The sequence below is a fragment of the Mauremys mutica genome, chromosome 2 (assembly GCF_020497125.1).
Source record: "Mauremys mutica isolate MM-2020 ecotype Southern chromosome 2, ASM2049712v1, whole genome shotgun sequence".
Classification (NCBI taxonomy): domain Eukaryota; kingdom Metazoa; phylum Chordata; order Testudines; family Geoemydidae; genus Mauremys; species Mauremys mutica.
Window position 1 is genome coordinate 135,283,451 of NC_059073.1, and position 21,357 is coordinate 135,304,807.

General features: G+C 48.5%; 1 long non-coding RNA gene across 2 annotated transcripts; it reads left to right on the plus strand.

Annotated features, from left to right (window-relative positions):
• The first annotated feature begins 1,046 nt into the window (after positions 1–1,046).
• LOC123364611 lies at positions 1,047–20,483 on the plus strand. 2 transcript variants are annotated; one of them, XR_006577181.1, is made up of 6 exons: positions 1,047–1,056; positions 5,293–5,295; positions 10,229–10,256; positions 13,406–13,672; positions 19,232–19,425; positions 19,774–20,483. It is a non-coding gene; the product is annotated as an uncharacterized LOC123364611 (long non-coding RNA). The 2 variants fall into 2 exon arrangements; XR_006577180.1 differs by lacking the exon at positions 19,232–19,425.
• Positions 20,484–21,357: the final 874 nt, after the last annotated feature.

The window sequence follows — 21,357 nt, forward strand, 5'->3', positions numbered from 1 at the left end:
CCACTCCCCTGTCTGTTGGGTGCTAAACAGAGACACACAACCAAGCAGTCTGACACAAAAAAGCTTAGAATCTTAACAGACAGATAAAAATATGGCAGACAATCTTTTTGATCCCTCTTCTATAGCTCTGGGACAGTAGCATAGAGAGATTAAGTGATTTGCCCAAGGTCAGTCTTTGGTGGAGCCAGGAGTTTCATCAAGATCTTTAGAGTCTCAGCCTTTAACCACAGGGACTCCCTTTCCCTGTAAAGGGCACATACCAGCTTGATGCAGGTGAAACTATTGTCTCAATGGAGTTACTCCTGATTTGCACCAGCATAAGCAAGAGGAAGATCAGGCCTTCCCTGCATGTTAGTCACAGGGAAGATCTGATCCATGACGTTGGTCTATAGCAGCCTTTCCAGGTGGGCAAAGCAGAAGCCTCATCCATAGCTGCTCTGTTAGCAGCTATGCTGAGCCCCTCTCATCTAAGAGTCCCTGCTTGCACAGTGTGCAGCCACCCACAGCAGTAATTACTCACCTCTCTTCACATTCTTCTGTGCTTCTCTGCTGCGATTTTAAATCAATCCATCAGTCGTGACAGTTTCTGAGAGCGGATATGGCTCATCCCCTGAAACAGGCAAGCAGTGGGTAAGTGCAATTATTCCATAAATGGTTCTCTTTCTCACCTTACATCTTCTTGGATCCATTACCTCTGCTTCTGTTCCTAGGTAACTCCCATCTGTGGCAGGTTATTTTTCCCACAACAGTTGTGTTTACAAAGCCCCGATTCTGCCCCCTCTATCCCCATAATGAAAGGCTCAGTGTTTTGTAAGGGAAAGGTAAATTATGTATTAAGTGCATTTAATTTGTTAACACAACAGGCAGCAGCACAGGCTCCCCTCTGAGCTGCCACTTAAGGAGAAGCGCCATAGATGGTTAAAGTGCACCCAGAAAACTCAAGACACAGGGACATCAGCTAGTGAAATGAGCCCCATTAAATAGTTCATCACTCCCCTGCCATGCTGGGAGTCAGGAATCACTAAAAGACAGCAGGGTTGGTGCCAAGAGGAAGTGGTGGTGGCAGCAATAAAGGGGAAACAGCAATGAGAGGGATGCTGGGCTGGTGGAAGTGTTGGTGCTGACACTCAGATTTTGTCTATGCTAGACAAGTGGTCAGTGTAGCTAGACTTGACCTTGTCTAGTGTGGAGGCAGGTTAAATACCTTTTAGCTGGTCGATCATCCACCAGCTAGACTGGGGTAGAATGTGTTAACTTGCATTTGCGTAGGGAAAGGTAGAGGTTAGTTACAAGGTATTAGCTAACTTCAAACCACTTTTCCTAGCGTAGACAAACATTAAGGCTTGTCTACATTACAGACCTTACAGTAGCACAGCTGTACCACTGCTGTAAAGTGTCCTGTGTAGCTGGTCTATGCCAGTCTCCCACACTGGTGTAGTGCTGTCCACACCAGCATTTTGTCAGTGAAACTTGTGTCAGTGTGTGTGTGGGGGGGGGGTTCCACACCCCTGACTGACAAGTTTTATCTACCAAAGTCCCGACCGATCTTTGATCAGGACACAATTTGTCCCAATATTTCGCTCCGCCAGCAGCGTTTCTTTTTTGCTCCAACGGCAGACACCCCCACCATGTGTCTCAATATTTTCTCCCTCCCATCTGGTCACCCTAATTGCAATGTAATACAATACTTGTATGCCCCTCAACCTCTAGCTGATCTTCCAATGGAACTTTCACTGAAGCTTCACAAAATTGGCTAGCTCCCCCTACCAAATTCACTATTTATTTTTTTGCAACTATGTTCTAAAAAGAAATACATCCAAGACGCTGCTCCTGTGCTGTTTCCAGCCTGAGTTTGCAGATCCAAATGGATCGGCACTGGTGCTGTGTGCCACATGGGTGCTCATCTGAACTCATGGCATGTCTGCACTGGACTCGGGGGAGGGATGACACGGTGTGATTGCAGCTTGTGTAGATGTACCTGAGCTATTTTTGATCTAGCTAGCAGAAGTACCAATAGCAGTGAAGGTACAGTGGTTTCAGGGCAGGCTAGCTGCTTATATAAGGTCCCAGGCTGAAAGGAGGGGGGTGTGTGTGTTGCATTCAACATCTGAATCTAAGACTGTCAGCTTTCACTTTTTAAAATAAGCTTCTAGTCCTCATAGTTGCACAGAAACACTTGAATCACCTTTTCAAGCTTATCCTAAATGCTCAAACCAGAAGGCCAATTAAAAAGAACCAAAACCTTTTTAAAGAAAAACCTTATATTTAAGCCAAGCTCATGATTGAGTGGCCCGACTCATAAATTTTCCAATGATTGGAGTTGGCAATACTGGGCTTACCAAAGTCGTTTGACTCTGGTGACCCTTTGCATATCTGCACGATGCTAAATACTCAGGTAACTTGGCAAAGGCAGGAGCTGCACGCTGCTTTCCCTGTCTCATTCCGTTTCTGGGCTGTCATTTCAGCAACATCTTTAACAAATGAAAATCCCTCTTGGAGTCGATAGTAATTATAGGAATTTATCACAATTGCCAATCAAGGTGTTCTGAAGAGACACATTTTTCTTCTTTAAATTAGCTTTCACTACACGCAAACCACAAGTTTATCTTTAGGAAATCAATACCAGGGAAATTACAGCTTTCATGGAGTGACATAACCCCCCCAGCCATTGTTATGCATAATTCCTCTGGCAGCCTCACATGGGAATTTTTCAGGGAGGGGGGTTCTGTTTCAAGACAGTACTAGGAATGGAAGAGTGTGGAGGGTGATGAGAACACCAAACAAGATCTGATGTATAATTACCAGGCTAAGAAAATAAGATTCCAGAGGGAGGAAGGGTGGCTGTCACTGGACTGGGACTCAAGATCTGATTTTGTTTCCTAGCTTTGCTGCAGACTGTTTGACCTTGGACCTTGAGTCACTTGAATATTTCAGCAGCAACAATTCAGAGAGTTCAAGGCTTTTGATCTGGGTGTTTTTGTAAGCAAGATGAGCACCATCTGCAAAACTCTGCCCTCAGTTATATTGGGGCTAATTCCAGTGAAGGCAATGGGGGTTAGCTGGTGTAACTGTGTGCATGCATATTTAAACCCCTTTTCCCTCTATAGGATTAATGTAGATTTTGAATGAGTTTCTACACTAAAAATAGATGTTGCAGGCCAGATCCTGGTGGTGTAAATCAGCATAGCTCCACTTTACATCAGCCAGGATCTGGCCCTGCTTAGGTTGAACATTCAGGCCAATAAGCAAGTATTTCCCTTCCTCTGGTGGGTTTCTCTTCCTTCACAGTTATACTAGGACTCATTCACTCACTCCTGTTGTATAGGTCTTGTCCTGGTATGTCATTCAGGGACTTGAACAAATATAGGAACTTCAGGCAGATAAACTAGAAGAATTAAATTAGATCATAAAATCATCCAGCAATTCCTGGCTCCTTCCCTTGACCCAGCTGCGGAGTTTGAAAACAGTAAAACAGTTTATTGCTCACTTTTGACATTTGAGTAGGTATTTCAGCCCAGGAGTCAGGGGAAAGAGCTGTTTGCTTAAGTATAATTGAGTGCAGACAAGAAGGGGCCATTGGTGATGCAAAGACCCTCCCCTCTTTTCTCTAGCTCTGCAAACAATGTGCCTGAAGCTCTCACTTTCAGCCAGATCCAATGCCCTCTAAAATCAATGGGAGTCTTTTCACTGACTTAAGTCTCTTTTGGATAAGACTCTCAATTAAGCCATTGTAGAAGTGATTATGACATCAGATTTACACTGGCATAGACAAGCTGAAGATTGTCTAGTCAGAATGGTTACACTTCAGTGGCAAAGCCAAGAGCTGCCTCTTGTGTGACAGATAGGACAAAGATCGCGTCAAAGATTGGTCGGGACACAGGACAAACACCTAAATATTAGGACGTCTGGTCACCCTACATGTATTGCAAGTATCATGGTCACAGAAGAGGAGCTTGAATGTGATACACTATCCAGAGTGGGGAGAGTGTGGAACATCATCTCAGGATGAGTGATTCACAAGCATTTGCCACTCAGCAGAAAACCCCACTGTATAGTGTAACCCACACACCTCTTGGGTGCGGTGTTCTGTCCCATCCAGTGGCACTGAGACCACTTAGAGAGAGATAAAATGAGTCTGCCCTACAGCCTTAGCTAATGGCGAGTTGGCTTTTAGCTCATGTTGTAGAGGCTCATGCACTAAGCTCCAGAGGTCTCCCGTTCGATCCTGCCCACCGATGACCAGGATCTGTCGGCGTTACAATAGTACAATGGTGCACCCTGCAAAAGCATGGACCTATTAGGATGGAAATCAGAGTGCAGTGTAGACAAAACCCAGAAAGCACAACAACTCTGCTTGGAATGAATGAGGGGGACCTGGTTGCGTGGCAGGAGATGGTGGTAGGAAAGAGACCCCCCTGAGGAAAGCCAACAAAGTCAGTCGGCCTTTGTGCTGCCTTGGACAGACAAAAAGGGTGGATGCTTGATGATAAGCAGACCCACACTTAATGAGATAAGGGGAAGAAGATTCCAGTACATGCATAAACAAAGGGGACACTGGCCTTCCAAAAAAGGCCCATCCCCACATGCATATGCTTAGAAAGGCCCAATTCCCCACCCCCATAGAAGAAATACAGCAGCTGCTTGCTCCCCAGAAATGGCTTAGAAGAGACAGAATCCTCTGACCTGTGTGACCCTCAAAAGCCACACTCGGATACCTTAGGCCACCTGCAAACAACGTTTCTGCATTGAGTGTTTTTTCATCCCTTAAATCTAGTCTGTTGGTGGGCATGGAAGCCTCAGCCAGAAGCTCTGCTACTTGCAGTCAGGAAGTGAGCAGTCACCAAGTGGCAGAGAGGAAGAGAACAGCTGATAAAAACAAGTGCTTTGTAGTAGACATTCTCTTGCTACTTAGGTAATTGTTTGGCTGGTGTGCTTTCCTTTCCCTCCTTGGAGATGGAGCACTTGATGGTAAAATACAGCCTTTATAAAAATGCAGGGTCAATAATTAACAGCTGCAAAGCTGTCGTTTCACACAGGACCCATCTTCTTAACTACAGGAGGAAGAGAGAAAATGTCAAGGATGCAGCAGGTATTTCAATATCCTCACCTCACAGCTCCCTTCTGGGTTTAGACAGGCTTGCACAGGTCCTGTACATGTGCACACTGCAGACCACCCCCATAAACACCACCACATACACACATGTGATCAGTAAGCACACAAAAACATTTGCATAAGCCACTCACATAACTACCCAGATCCACACCCCCCATGTATGAATTCACTGAGGCAAGTATGTAGCCATTGTTACACCCACATACAAGTTTGATCTTGCTCAAATTTTAAAGACAGTGGAAACTTTATTGAACGGCTGGACATTCCAGAGCCTCTGACATAAGCTCCTGAGAGCTAAGTTTCCTTTCCAGGATGTAAGAGAAGAAACTAACAGATGATTCAGTCATAAGTGAAGGTTTTTGCACAGTTTGAACACTTCAGTTCTGATTCTAAGCTATGGATGAGCTGAGATGTTTAGGACGTGAAACATACCAAGAGGCATGTCAGCATTAGGCTCATTTTACAGATCAGGAAACAGATACAGAAAGGTACAGTTTAGCCAGCAGCAGAACTGGGACTGGAACCCAGGAAAACAGGCCTTATTCCCTGCCCTACTTTAACCTCTAGACCAGGCCTGCACAACATGTGGCCCGTGTGGGCTCACTGTGCGGCCCACAGGGGGTGAGTAGGCAAGCAGCGGGTGAGGGAGGGGGGCTGAAGAGGCGGGTGGGCAGTGGTGGGGGGTGAGGAGGCAAGCCAGGAGGGGTGGGGGGCTGAGGAGGTGAGTGGACAGGCAGTGGCGGGGGGTGAGGAGGTGAGCGTGGGGGGGGAGGTAGGGGGCTGAGGAGGCGAGCAAGGAGTCAGTGGCTGACCTGTTCTACTGATCTGGTCTGGCTCCCATCCCCTTTCCAAGGGTTGCAGCTGTCTGGAGGTGCCTGCCTTCCACGCCTTCCTCATTCACACCTCATTCATTCAACAGGACAATCGATTACAAAGTGGGGGAAGATCTTATTCTACTTCTAGCAAAAAGACATTTTTCTTTTATCTTAATTATACTACCTTAGGGGCCCCCTATAACATATTACCAAGGTTCAATACCGCTGTTTCGGTGGGGCAGTGCTGGGGAAGGAGGGTTTGTTTCCATGGGGCGGGCGGTGCTGGGGGGGGTATTTCGGGGGGCTGGGCGGAGCTGGAGTGGGTATTGTGTGTCGGGGGGGGCTTACTGGCACTGGGGGGGGTTCAGTGGGGCCGGGGGGGTTCGGCCCTCAGCTGTTTTCTTTGGAGTAACATGGCCCTTGCCGCTTTACGAGTTGTGCAGGCCTGCTCTAGACTATACTCCCTTCTTGAACGTTTCCTTCTTTTAAAGGAGAAAGGGATGCTACCTTCACTTTGGGGTGTGCTCAAGGAAGTCTGCGATACATTTACTGTATGTTTTAGCCAAGGCTAAAAGTGGGACGTCTGTATCTCTTCTCCCAACAGCTGCTCCCTGTAGCACAAATAATTTGAGGAAGAGAGGAGTGGGGAGGAAGAGTTCCTCAAAATACTTCAACTCTTCATTCAGAATCCATGGAGGCCATGTTACCATGGAAATGGAAAAGGGGTTGTGTCTGTTTTTAATAATCCCAAAGGGGGTATTTAATTGGAATCAACCACAGCTTTTTAAACAGGAGAGAAATAAAAAGAAGCTGCTGCCAGAAATGGGACATTAAAGTAAGTAAAAAAATAAAGCCATGAAAGAAGAAAAAAGGAAATCAAAAGAATAAATTTACTGTAACCAGCAAAGGATTCATTAGGGTTACAAAGCTCAAATCATTTTCCCTCCTATTGACATTAATGAGTTTGATGTAGGTCCAGCTTGAAAGCCAAACAGAGCAGTTCTCATCCTGTGGGTCCCCACAGGACCCAGCAGCTGTTTGCAGATTGTTCCACACTAGGGGAACAAAGCTCTCTTGCCACCTTACATCTAGCTCCACCTAACCATACCAGCATTGAGAAGCTTTTCCGAAAGTCTGCCTCACCTCTTGCCAGTCAGCTTCACATTCCCAACATGCCTAGACCCTCTGACTTGGATGTGCCTGTTTAATAGGAGATGTTATCATAGAAATAGCTTGGGCTGGCAATATTTTGGGGCCTAGCAGCTGATCCTCAGCTTTTATTATTGGATTAAAAGTAGCACAGAGGCCCCAATATAAACAGGGCTGCCGAGAGCGGGTTTGGGCCCCGGTGAAAAAAATGTTTTAGGCCCCCCAGCAAGGGCGGACCAGCTAAACAGGGCCAATGAAGCCGGGCCCCATTCTGGACCGCCGGGCCCCGGTAATTTGTACCGGCTCCCCCACCCCCTTGTCAGCCCTGAATATAAACAGCCCCAGAAAAGCTTACAATCTAAATGCACAAGACAAAGATTGAGAGGGGAACCAGACACAGAGAGGAAGTGATTTGCCCACTGTCACCTTTCATCCTTGTCTTTGGATGAGGGACATCTGCACCACTTCCTAGAGTGGAAATGAAATAAAGCTGTCTTGCCAGCCTATTAGACAGTGGTGAGAAACTCAGACTAGTATTCAGGGCAGGAGAAACTAGGAAGGAGTTAGCCTTAGATCCCGCAACTCCCTGTGTGCCCTTATGGAAAAGAGTGATTATATATATTGGTGCCAGTAGCACCAAAAGGCGCCAATGAAGATAGAGGGTCATTGTGCTAGGTGCTGTACAAACAAACTTAGTAAGAAACTAGTCCTGGCCTGAAGTGCTAGATTCACACTCAGAGCCTCATGCTTCATAGGGAGCTGTTCAATCCTGCAAACCAAAAAAGGTGCTGTGCTGATCTCCCCCGAGCTGGAAGTCATTATATGAAACTACTAGAATATTTTTCCTCCAGTTGATTCCTAAGCTGGATCTTGAGTTCTCAACACACACACACCCCATGCCAGCTAAAGATCAGAAATCTGAACTCAACCCTATAATTCTGTAACCCTAAACTAGCCCAGCCCCTGCCCACAGCACCTTTCCCAGAAAAGAGAAATAGTGAGAGAAAAAGGGATAGCCATAATAGATTTTCCCCACTGGAGTGTACATTAAGTTTAAGCCTTCACTCTGGACGCTGAATGGCTGGTCATTAACGTGCCTCGAATCGGCAGCATAAGACAACCTCCATAAGTGCTTCTATGAAAAATGGTAACAGATCAGAAGTGATTGGAATGCAGACAGGACCCTCAGCTCTTGATATAAAAGTGATTAATGAAAAATTCCCCAGAATCCTCTCTCCTCCCTGCAAAAGGAGGAGTGAGCAAGGCTGACAAGAACAACTGCTCCTTGTGTGAGGAAGGTAATAGCAGGAATGATACATCTCCAGGAGATTCCCAAGGCCTCATGTGCATGTAATAAATTGCCCTTGTCCTTCAGGAAATGTATGAAGAAAGATCACGAAAGCCAGTGAATCTAACGAGGAAAAAAGAACAAAAGATTCAGCCTCAGAAGTGCTCCTGCTCCACTTGCCCCTCACCTTCGTTTGTTCTGCAAAGTGTTTTCTGAAATGAACAAGAGTGGCACAGACAGGTCCCTGGGCTCATAAAATGACTGTCAGACTGTGACGGCAATATAGCCTGGAGTGGGGCTGCATGCTGCAAAGCCACAGATCTTAAAACAGCATGCTACGGAGAGCCAGATCATGGAGACACTGGCATGGCATTGCATCATAGCACGAGACCCTTGTAGACAGGTAATTAGTTGGTTTCTAGGTGCAAGAAAGTCCTTGGGATTAAAACACTGGACTCAGGAGAGCTGGGATCAATTCCTGACTCTGCCACAAACTCCCTCTGCAACTTTTTGGGCAAGTCAATCTTTTAGTGCCTTGGTTTCCCCCCCTTCCCCATCCCCATTGGTATAATGGACAAACCTGTCATTGTCATGACTATTTAGATTTGAGTTCTTTAGGGCAGAGACTGTCTTACTATGTGTATGTGCAGCACCTCGCATAATGGGGCCCTGATCTTGGTTGGAGCTGTGAAGACAATTAATAAGGACAAATGTTAGCTAAATCCTAAGTATTTACATGATCAAGGCAGAAAAGATTAGGATTTTAGCCATGGTAAGAGTAACGGGACTGATGATCCTTTGAAGTCAAGGAACCAGTTCTCCTTTACCATGGAGGTCCTTTATACTGTTCTGGCACCCATTATATGGTCAGCATATATTGTCACTGCAAGAGCATTGTAAAGGGGCCCTAGTGTGTATGAGAGGCAGGCCCACAAGTCTTCTGTTTATCCACGGGACAAGTATAGCACAAGCAGAGGTAGTACAATCTTCTCATGTGCATACACTCTAGCTATCACACTATAGTGCACGCCTTGAGGCACTATAGGAATCAGAGGACAGTTAAGTCTCCATGGCCTACTCACTCGTTTCTGCTCAGGCTGCCAGTCAGAGGACCAATTTGTGATCATTTATTCTGATAACTGGGTCAAGACTCCATCTTAAAGGGATATGGAGGAAGACCCATGATTTGGATCATTTATATCTAAACTGGACAGATCAATAGGAAATATACTGCCAGGAACAATCCTGCACTAGCCAAGAGACCTACTAGACCATCTAGTCTTTTCCAGCTCTGGTTTTCTGTGATTAATTTCACACAAGGCACAGCCCAGATGCCAGACGGTAATGACTTTGGGTCACATGTGGTGAGTCAATGGGAAATAGGGCTCACGGAAAAGTATGAGCAGCTTATTTTTCCTGCATCATCTATTATCTACTGTGATAGACCCAAGCCAGTTGAGAACAGCAGAGTAGTCTTATTGGTAGCCAGGAAGTGGGCAGGTGAAGCCCGCCCACTGCCAAAGGACCTTCCCCCAGCCTAAGGGGAGGATCCACAGGACCTGGATAACCAAGTAATTCTGGGGGACAACAAATGAAATAACAGGGACAGGAGTGTGGTCAAAGGGCTAAACATAGGGAACCTAATGGGGATACCGAGCAGAGAAAGGGAGCTATACTAGCCACTGGATAAGCAGTTTTCTGTTCCCTGAGTGACCAGAGCAGGGACTGCTCCAGGCTAATGAGAACACCTGACTCCAATTAACCTGCTAAGAGTCAGGTGAGGCTGTTAAGCACCTGACTCGAATTAAGGCCCCTCTGATGCTATAAAAGGGCTCACTCCAGTCAGGCCAAAGGGAGCCTGAGGAGAGGAACTGGGAGCAAGAAGCTGAGTGTGAGTAGGCACATTGCTGGAGCACTGAGAGGTACAAGTGTTATCAGACATCAGGAGGATGGTCCAGTGGTGAGGATAAAGAAGGTGTTGGGAGGAGGCCATGGGGAAGTAGCCCAGGGAGTTGTAGCTGTTGTGTGACTGTACCAGAAGGCACTCTAGACAGCTGCAGTCCACAGGGCCCTGGGCTGGAACCCAGAGTAGAAGGCAGGCCTGGGTTCCCCCTCCCAACTCCTGATCAAACACAGCAGGAATTGACCCAGACTGTGGCCCCTACCAGAAGGGAAGGCCTCTGGGCTGTTTCCTGAGCCACAGGGTGAATCTGTGAGGTGAGCAAATCTGCTAATAAGTGCAGGACCCACCAAGGTAGAGGAGGAACTTTGTCACACTACATCAGGAACTTGCATTTTAAAAGCTCAATGTAATGCCATTGCAAATGAGAATTTTGGGTAGTAACAGTGCAGCTCTCATTTGGGTACAGATTTTTTTTTTTTTAAGAAAAACAGCTTGGCACTAATTACAAAAGCCAATGAGTTGAATAGCAAGGGTGCTACAGGTCAGGGCACTAGAATTGTGCAAGGGTAAGCAGGGAAACCTGCAGTGAGTATAATGGGTGCAGGACTCAGGACTGGGATCAGGAGGTGCAGCAGATCAGGATTATGCTCAATCAACAAAAATTGGTATCAGACTTTGTGAGAGGGAGGATGGTCCAATGGCTAGAGCTCTATCCTAGAACTCAGGAGACCCGTCTTCAATTCCCTACTCTGCTCTGGACTTTGTGTCTGAAAGTCACTTGGTTTTTGTGACTCAGTTCCCTGCATAAAATAAAGGTAACACCCCCCCCCCGTGAGGAAGGGCAATGCTATGAGTACAAATGCAAAGACTGTGGTGCTACAGAGATGGGGATCGTGCAAGTTCCTTAGTTAAGCCCTTGACTGTTTGGTAGGGAAGTTATTGCAGGTGAGGCGAGCAGGGCCTTGGCTGAGCTGTGTGATCATGGCCAAATGTGTAACTAGTTCCCCACCCATCACCACTTCAGAGAGGAATAACATTGCTGAGACAATGTCAGTTCTGCTGTGCCTCCCATTGCAGTGCATGGAGCAAACAGGATCCTGAGACTGGAACTATGGAATATGCTTGGTCATCAGTAGGGAATACCCCAGACAGATGGAGTTGAAGAAAGCTTCATTTCACCTTCCTCTGAGCAATATCAGCCAGCCAGAGCGATGCAGGCCAAGTGCACCTAGATCTGATGAGACTTCCCCCCCTGAACACTTCTGTTTACCTGCTGTCACATCCCATTAGGCCCAGTGGCTCTTGCAGAGCTGGCTCCTGCCCTTCAAATTTCTTTCAAGATATTTCGTTCCTAAGGGAGATGATGAAAGGAAAACATCCAGGGCTTGGCTACACTTGAAAGTTGCAGCGCTGGGAGTTACAGCGCTGGTCGTGCAGCTGTGCAGGGCCAGCGCTGGTGTGTGGCCACACTCACAGCTACCAGCGCTGGTGTGTGGCCACATTTGCAGCATTTACAGCGCTGTTGGGAGTGCTGCATTATGGGCAGCTATCCCAGCATTCAAGTGGCAACAACGTGCTTTTCAAAAGAGGGGGGTGGAGGGTGGTGTACTGTGACAGGGAGCGGGGAAGATAGAGAGAGTGGATTTTTGGAGCCAACACTGTGTGTTAGCTTCCCTGGATTTAAAAATCACAAAATGTTCGCGAGCCCTTAGTCTTAATTGCAAACAGCCTGCATCCAACGCTGTTTCTCTGTCAAGCAAACTGCTTGCCTCTCATTTGATCGTTCACAGCCAGGTACAGATAGCTCCTGTTTGCTGTGATCAGTGTTTGTTTTTTAGATAAGCAGTTCAACGGAGCTCCGATCGGAGTTCACAACAAAACAAAGAGAGGCTGCATAACAAAACAAAGGAAGTAATTTAGTTAAAAGCATTCTGGGATATCTCCTTATTCCCTGGAGGCCAATAAAAGCGCTGGTGTATGTCCACACTTGATGAGCAGCGCTGGATCACCAGCGCTGCAATCGCTACACCCCAACCTGGCCAGGTGTACAGCCAGCACTGCAGCCAGGGAGCTGCAGCGCTGGATGTGCCTTGCAGGTGTGGACGGTTACTAATTGCAGCGCTGGAAAGTCTCTACCAGCACTGCAACTTGCAAGTGTAGCCAAGCCCCCAGTAGCAATGTTGTGACGAACTGGGAATGTTCTTAATGTTTTCTCTGAATACTGTGTTGGTGCCTCAGTGTCCCCTATGCAGTTCTTAAGTATCTTGGTGGTGGAATAAGGGTGTGTGATTGCTACAGAGAAAAGGGCCAGTGCATCTAAATGCCTGGCACTCTGTCTCCTAGCAACTGATGGCCTGGGCCCCTCCTCTGCAAAGGTGCCAACTAAAGGTGTTGGAGACAAAGATCAGGTGACCTCCTGGCCCCGGAAAGGAACTGAGCAGAGAAGACAGGGCTGGAGGGGGTTGTTAGTCTGGAGCTGGCTGGGGATGAGGAGTGAAGTGCAGATGTGGGGCCTGGCTCACTGCCCCCCAGAATGGACCCGGCTGAGGGGTCTGGTTTGCGGTACCTCTGTTTTAGACCGTGTTCCTGTCATCGAATAAACCTCTGTTTTACTGGCTGGCTGAGAGTCACGTCTGACTGCAAAGTGGGGTGCAGGACCCTGTGGCTTCCCCAGGACCCCGCTGCGGCGGGCTCTCTGTGGGAAGCGCACGGAGGGGCAGAGGATGCTGAATGATCCGAGGAGAGACCCAGGAAGTGAAGACGTGTGAGCTTCTTGCCCTGAAAAAGTCTGCTCCAAGGGAGAGGAGGCTCCCCAAACTCCCGACTGGCTTTGTGGGGAGCAGTTCCAGAACATCGCCTGGGGACTCCGTGACAAATGTCATTTAGTATGTTGTACTTCAGGATCCTGGAATGAGCAGCTGCCTCTTCCTCAAAAGAGGTTGTTTTGGTGCCTGGGATTCAGACAAGGCTGTAGATCCATTGTCTCTTTTCCTGCACCATGTACTGCTGTTAAGGCTTAGAGGCCTTGTTTCCCAGACCCTCACTTAAGGGGAGCCTTCACTATTGCCAAGATTTCAACCTACAATTATGATACCTTGAAACAATTGAAGTATTTCTTTCTATCCTACTGTACATAGGAGAGAGAAAGTTCAGTTCCTGACCCAAACTTGAAACCAAAATCCTACATGTGGGGGAGCCCCTCCACAGAGTCCTCAGTGATTCCTACACCTGGAAGAATCACCAGTTCATGCTTCCAGTTGTGCTGGGTCTTCAAGACATCCAACAATCCATAAACAATCAGATCATGCAGCACATCCTAGTTCCTAGGAGTGCTCAGTCTCTGTAGGATTGACAGCTATAGGAATTACCATGCGATTCAAGGAATCAACTCCAGATCCCTCAAGGTAAAGGGATGGTAGGGGGGGAGAACAGGCAAACATCTTGGGCAGTCTAATGAGACCTTTTCAAAAGAAAAGAAGGATGTCCTTGTGGCAAGGAATTGGATCAGGACTTAGGAAATCTGGGTTCAGTTCCTGGCTCGGCCACAGAATCCTTGTGTGACCATGGACAATTCATTCATTATCCTTGTGCATAAATTCCCCTCCCCCACCCAAATCAGTAAGGCCTTGTCTACACTACAAGACTATTTCGAATCAACTTAGTTCGAATTTGTGGATTCGACCTTATGAAGTCGAATTTGTGTATCCACACTAAATACACTAATTCGAACTTCTGAGTCCACATTAACGGGGCCGGCGTCGACTTTTGAAGCGGTGCACTGTGGGAAGCTATCCCACAGTTCCCGCAGTCCCCGCTGCCCATTGGAATGCTGGGTAGAGCTCGCAATGCCTGCTGGGGGAAAAAATGTGTCGAGGGCGGTTTTGGGATACTGTCGTCATTGAACCGTCAATCACGCCCTCCCTCCCTGAAAGCGCCGGCGGGAAATCTGATCGCGCCCTTCTCTGGTCGGTTACAGCGCGGACGCCACAGCACTGCGAGCATGGAGCCCGCTGCGATCATCGCTGCACTTATGGCCGTTGTCAACTCCTCGCACCTTATTGTCCACCTCTTCCACAGTCAGCTGCTGAGAAATCGGGCGAGGAGGCTCCGGCAGCGCGGTGAGGAGAGTGGCGCAGGCCTCTCACAAAGCAGGGTACGCCGCGCCGTGAAGATCATGGTGGCAATGGGTCAAGTTCATGGTGTGGAACGGCGATTCTGGGCCCGTGAAACAAGCACGGACTGGTGGGACCGCATAGTGCTGCAGGTCTGGGATGAATCACAGTGGCTGCGGAACTTCAGGATGCGTAAGGGCACTTTCCTTGAACTGTGTGACTTGCTGTCCCCTGCCCTGAAGCGCCAGGACACACGGATGCGAGCAGCCCTGAGTGTGCAGAAGCGAGTGGCCATAGCCCTCTGGAAACTTGCAACGCCAGACAGCTACCGGTCAGTAGCGAACCACTTTGGCGTGGGCAAATCTACCGTGGGGGTTGCTGTGATTCAAGTAGCCCACGCAATCGTTGAGCAACTGCTCTCAAAGGTAGTGACTCTCGGAAACGTCCAGGTCGTCATAGATGGCTTTGCCGCGATGGGATTCCCAAACTGCGGTGGGGCTATAGATGGGACTCACATCCCTATCCTGGCACCAGCCCACCAGGCCAGCGAGTACATTAACCGAAAGGGCTACTTTTCAATGGTGCTGCAAGCACTGGTGGACCATAGGGGACGTTTTACCAACATCTTCGTCGGGTGGGCGGGCAAGGTTCATGACGCGCGTGTGTTCAGGAACTCTGGTCTCTTCAAACGCCTCCAGGCAGGTACTTTCTTCCCGGACCACAAAATAACGGTAGGGGATGTGCAGATGCCTACAGTGATCCTCGGGGACCCGGCCTACCCGCTAATGCCCTGGCTCATGAAGCCCTATACAGGCACCTTGGACAGTGAGAAGGAACTCTTCAACTACCGGCTGAGCAAGTGCAGAATGGTCGTGGAGTGTGCTTTCGGACGTCTCAAGGGGAGATGGCGGAGCTTACTGACTCGCTCGGACATCAGCGAAAAGAATATCCCCGTAGTTATTGCTGCTTGCTGTGTGCTCCACAATCTCTGTGAGAGCAAGGGCGAGACCTTTTTTGCCGGATGGGAGGTTGAGGCAAATCGCCTGGCTGCTGTTTACGATCAGCCAGACACCCGTGCCGAGAGAATATCCCAGCGGGAAGCGCTGTGCATCCGGGAGGCTTTGAAAGCTAGTTTCCTCGCAGAGCAGGGTAACCTGTGACTGTCCACTTGATTTTAAGAGAGCCTGATCATGGGCCTGTGTCTGTATGTGTCGAGTTAGATCTGAGCTCACAAACCCGGTTCTCCAAGTTTCCCCCACTTCCAAAGCACGTTTTAAAACTAATGAAATGTAACAGTAATTAATAATAAATCTTTCGTTGACTTTGCATTTCTGTTCCTGGGTTGAAACATGGAAGCATACTGTGCTGGGTTCGGTGTGCACTGATGTTCAGACCGCTTGTCCAATACAGGACGGACAGCCTCCTGCTCCTACATAGGTCTGTGGGTTGGGGGACGGTTTACAGTGGTTGTGCATGTAGGGGTGGGTTTGCAGGAATGGGTGGGTTTGCAGGAAGGGGCGAGGGGTGCCGTCTTTGGATAGGGGTTTGCATGACGGCTGTGGGTTTGGGCGTTGGAAGGGGTGAGGGGTGTGGGGGAAGGGTGAGTATCTGTCCCTGGATGAGGGCTCTTTTTGGGGCTCAGGGCAGCGGAGAGGCTCGTGGCTACAGTCAAAGTGCATCGTAAGGGAAGCCTGCCTTTACATTCGGGGATGGCAGGCGCCAGGACCCTGGACAAGCATACACATCAACGAATCACCCGGGGCAGCATACACCACACAGACTGACCCTGGTGACTAGTGACTGCAGTCTGTGTGCCCCCTGCAGTTGACCCTGCCCCCAAGTCTGTACCCTGGTAAAGTGGGCTATGCACTGCAATTAAAAATCCCCCCCCCTACACACAAAGTCTTCTGACGCGAGAAACGTGACGGAAACAGTGAGTAACAGCAAACCGCTTTTAATAATGTTATACACAGTGGGGGGTTGAAACTTGGATTTGGGACTGGGTGATCCTGTAAGGGAAGAACTTCTACAAATTTAGAGCGTGAGAGGTGTCTTGTACATTAGCGCTCTGCTGCGGTGCAGTGACAGTTCTCACGGCCCCTACCGCCCCTCCTTCTTGTTACTTTGGGTGAGGGGGGGACAGGACTTCTTGGCGTTGGAGGGCGGTTGCAGATGCAGTGCAGGGGGGCTCTCTCCTCCTGCCTGCGGTCCTGCAGAACATCTACAAGGCGCTGGAGCGTGTCCGTTTGCTCCCTCATTAGACCAAGCAGCGTTTGAGTCGCCTGCTGGTCTTCCTGCCGCCACCTATCCTCCCGTTCGATGTGTGTGCGATGCTGCTGACACAGGGTCTCCCTCCACTGTCTCTGCTCTGCCTCCTCTGCTCTGGAGCTGGCCATCAGTTCCTGGAACATCTCGTCCCTAGTCTTTTTCTTTCGCCGTCTAATCTGAGCCAGCCTCTGCGAGGGGGATGCCGGGGCAGTCCGGGAAAGAGCCGAAGCTGTGTGATGCGAAAAAGTAAGTGATTTCCTTGACCAAATACAGGTTTGCAGACAGTGAACACAGTCAAGTCAGTTTAAGAGAGCAAGACTATACAGGGCACCAAGTCTCGCGAGATCTCAGAACTAGTTCGAGATTTTGGAGTACGCTCTCATTGGCGGCGCCATTGCACAGGAGAGCGGACAAGCGGGGAGAGACAGCTGAATCCGTCTTGCAGACAGTCCTGGTAAGTCTTACAGTAGATAATGCTTATCAGGTAGTGGATAGCTGTGCTCTCCTGCTAAAGGCAATGTGGAAAGCAGAAAGGATGAGCCTTTTGCAGCCCCTCCCGCCAGTGCACGGGAAAGATCAATGTATGCTTGTTCTCTGTGGCCTCTAGCACGTGGCTGTTAGGCGAGGGTCATTGTTATGCAACCTAATTTTAAACCATTAACAATAGTAACAATACACTAATTGCCCTACTTAGATGCAGTATTTCCAGAACGAGATCACCCTGAGGCAGGTCACCCGTGCCCAGAAAGAGAGGATGCTAAGGGAAGCGCTGCACCGACCAGGACCATATGCAGCAATGCTCGTGGAGGCGATGATCCCTCTGTATATCCGGATGTCCTGGCAAGGAAGAGTTTGCTTCAACGGAGCGCCCAACAAGGCACCTCTCCCAAGAAACCTCCTGCGGAGGCTTTTCGAGGAACTGTATGACACCTTCGTTGAATTGTCGCTAGAGGATTTTTTTTCAATCCCTCTTTGTGTGGACCTACTTTTCATATAGTTTAATATTTACAATTTTTTATATAGTGTTTCTATTTTTTATATACATATTTTATAAAAAATAAATGTTTACACATCTATAGCACTTACCGCCTGATCCTTCCCCTGATTCTGAGTCCGGGTTAACGGCAGGGGAGGGTTGGTAGGGGATCTCTGTGAGGGTGATGAAGAGATCCTGGCTGTCAGGGAAAGCGGGAGTGGGTTCGCTGTCGCCTGCGCCGTCCTCCAAAGACCATTCCTCATCTTCCCCATCGGCGAACATCGAGGAGGAACTGTCCCGGTACACTATTCCGTCCTCGGAGTCCACCGTCACTGGTGGGGCAGTGGTGGCAGACCCACCTAGAATGGCATGCAGTGCCTCGTAGAAGCGGCATGTCTGGGGCTTGGCTCCGGAGCGTCCGTTTGCCGCTCTGACTTTTTGATACCCTTGTCTTAGGTCCTTGACTTTCACGCGGCACTGCATCGCATCCCGGCTGTATCCTTTGTCTTTCATGGCTTTCGAGACCTTCTTGAAGGTCTTTGCATTCCGCTTGCTGGAGCGCAGCTCCGAGAGCACAGACTCCTCGCCCCACACAGCGATCAGATCCAGGACTTCCCGGTCAGTCCATGCTGGGGACCTCTTTCTATTCTGGGATTGCCCGGACTCCTCTGCTGGAGAGCTCTGCATTGTGGCAGGTGCTGCGGAGCTCGCCCCGATGTCCAGCCAGGACGTCAGATTCAAAGTGCCCAGACAGGAAAATGAATTCAAATTTTCCCGGGTCATTTCCTGTGTGGCTGGTCAGAGAATCCAAGCTCCGACTGCTGTCCAGAGCGTCAACAGAGTGGTGCACTGTGGGATAGCTCCCGGAGCTACTAAGTTCGATTTGCATCCACACCTAGCCTAATTTGAGCTAGCCATGTCGAATTTAGCGTTACTCCACCTGCCGGGGTGGAGTACCAAATTCGAACTAAAGAGCCCTCTAGTTCGAATTAAATGGCTTCCTGGTGTGGACGGTTGAGCGGTTAGTTCAAATTAACGCTGCTAAATTCGAATTAAAGTCCTAGTGTAGACCAGGCCTAAGATGAGTATAATGGTTCCTTTCTTCCCCTCATGTGTCTGTCTTGTTAGTTCTTTGGGGTAGGGACTGCTTCACTACATGCCTGTACAGCTCCTAGCACAATGGGGCTCTGATCTTGTTTGGGGCCCTTAGTGTTCCCACAATGCTAAGAGATGATTAAGATAACACTCTTCCTCACCATCTGTTTCCCTTAAGTCCAGCACAGCAGCAGAGCTGGCCAGTTTTGGGGGGGCTGGATTTTACCCCTTCTAGTTTTTTCCTGTGTGACCTTTCCATCTCATGCAAAAAGCCATTGTTTTAAAAAGCCATAGATGGAAAAGCAGGCATCTCCCTTCCCATTGCACCACAGATTCCCACAATGGAAAGGTCATGCCTTTCATAGCCAGACAATGTGTCAGATTAACTGACACGAGCTGCCCTTTCTCAGGCTAAGTCATCAGCTTCAACATTTTCCCCTCTTTTTTTATATTTCCCTCCCCATGCAAAAAGAGGCTTTTTCTACCTCTACTGAAACATCACTTTCTCCCAGGCAGGGGATTTGGGTGGAGGGCAGCTTGAGGCCCTGATCTTCTTACCATTAAGAAGCCAGAAGCAAAAATGTAGTGAAGGGTTACAACAGTTCAAGTCACTGGAACAGCTGTGCCTCAAGTCTTCTGAGTAGAAGTGGAGAAGTAAAGCCCTGGCTCTGTTGAAGTAAATGAGTCTTGCCTTTCACTTCTAAAGGTATGGCTACACTTGCAGCTGTAGAGCGCTGTGAGTTAAACCTGTCTTCGTTCAGCTGAGTAGGGAAAGTGCTGTAGTCTGTCCACACTGGCAGCTGCCAGCGCACTGTCATGGCCACACTTGCAGCGGCACATTATGGGCGGCTCAAGTGGCTGCAATGTGCTTTTCAAAAGAGGTGGGTGAGGTGGAGTGTGACAGAGAGCATGCGGGGGGTGGGGAGAGTGGATTTCTGGAGTGCTGACACACTGTCAGCACCCTGCCTTGCAAGTTCCAACCCCCCTCCCTCCTCCATCCCTCTCTCACTCACTGAAAGCAAACAGCAGCTGTTTGTTTTTTTTTCCCTCACAGACCAGATAAGCAGCTGCTCACTGAACGGACACCCCCCATGCCGCCTCTCTTCAAACAAACATTATCTGTGGGCGTTCCAAAGGGAGCCCCCATGCCTGCCTCTACTCATTCAAAGCAAACAGTAGCTACGTTTGTTTTTTTTTATAAGCTGCTCCCGGAGCTTCTGGAGTTCACAACAAAACAAAGAGGAATCACAACAAAACAAGGAGAGAAACAAGAGAGGAAGCTTCACTTAAAAGGATTATGGGGAGTTTCCAGAGGTCAATCACTGCATAACAAGGTTACTCCCCATTTACACTGGAGCACCAGCATCTCAGCCACTCCGCAACAGCTGTTAATCCTCTCGAGGAGGTGGAGTACGTGCAGTGCTGTAGCCACGGAGATACAGCGCTGTACATGCCTTGCCAGTGTGGGTGGGGAGTGAGTTACAGCACTGTGGGCGGCTTTATTGCGCTGTAACTCAAGTGTAGCCAAGGTCTAAGGCTAAAACCCTGGCCCCACTGAATTCCTCGCTCTTCTTTTATTTATGCCAGCTTTCATGCTTACCAAACAGAACCTACACTGAAAGTAGGCAATTGGGAGGTGTGATTGAAGATCAAATCTAGCTCAGGCAACAATAGCAATGAAGCTCCAGCAGCATGGTTAACTACAGGGACTAGGCTCACCTGCCCACCCCCCAGGACCCTGGGTACGTATGCAAGCAGCTACCAGCCATGCTGCCATGGTTTCACTGCTAGCATTGCTCAAGCTAGCTCTGATCTATCTAGTTTGGGTATGTCTGCACATCCTACAATCACACCTCTCAACTGCAGTGTAGGCATAGACTTCAACTCACGCAGCCAAGTCTTCAAGAGTGGACAGTGATTTTTTGCTACTTAACCAAACCTTTAAAAGTGTTTCAAGTTATCTGAAGTGCTGAAAACCCATGGCTCCAACAGAAGCAAATCAGATCAGGCCAAAAGCATCTCAGGGAGAGCTGACCGAAAACTGGAGTTTCCATCCTAGGGGAAATTCCAATATTTGTGTTTGGCCCAAACTGGGAGGAAAAGTCAAGATATTAGAAATTTTGCATGAAATGGAAAGTTTAAAAACAATTAGAAATGTTGAAGTACTTCAGTTAGAAAAACAATTGACATGTAATTGATATTGACTTAACCCACAAACAGTCCACCTGAGCTACCACATGTCTCATGGGAGTTTTAGTTTGGGTGCCTTATGCTTCCATTCTTCTCTATGGCTCAGACTAGCTGTCTCATGATACACCATGGTCACATGTCTTCTATGATGCACCACAACAATCTGTGCCTGTTCCTTTATTGGTCTTGTGAGGATAATAATGCAGAGTTCCTTTTGAGGAGTAATTAGTACATGTTTGCAGAGTGCTGTATAAGCATTATCACCTCAACTTTTCCTCCTAAGGACTTGAGCCTCCAGGAGTTTCATCCACAGAAGTACACATGGGGGGGTCTGATTTTGATCTCACTTATACTTTGTTTCATATTGTAATCCCCCCTACATTCAGTGGAGTCACTCCCAAATTACATGGGTGTAAAAGAGAGAAAGGTCAGACCTGGAGTTTGAATT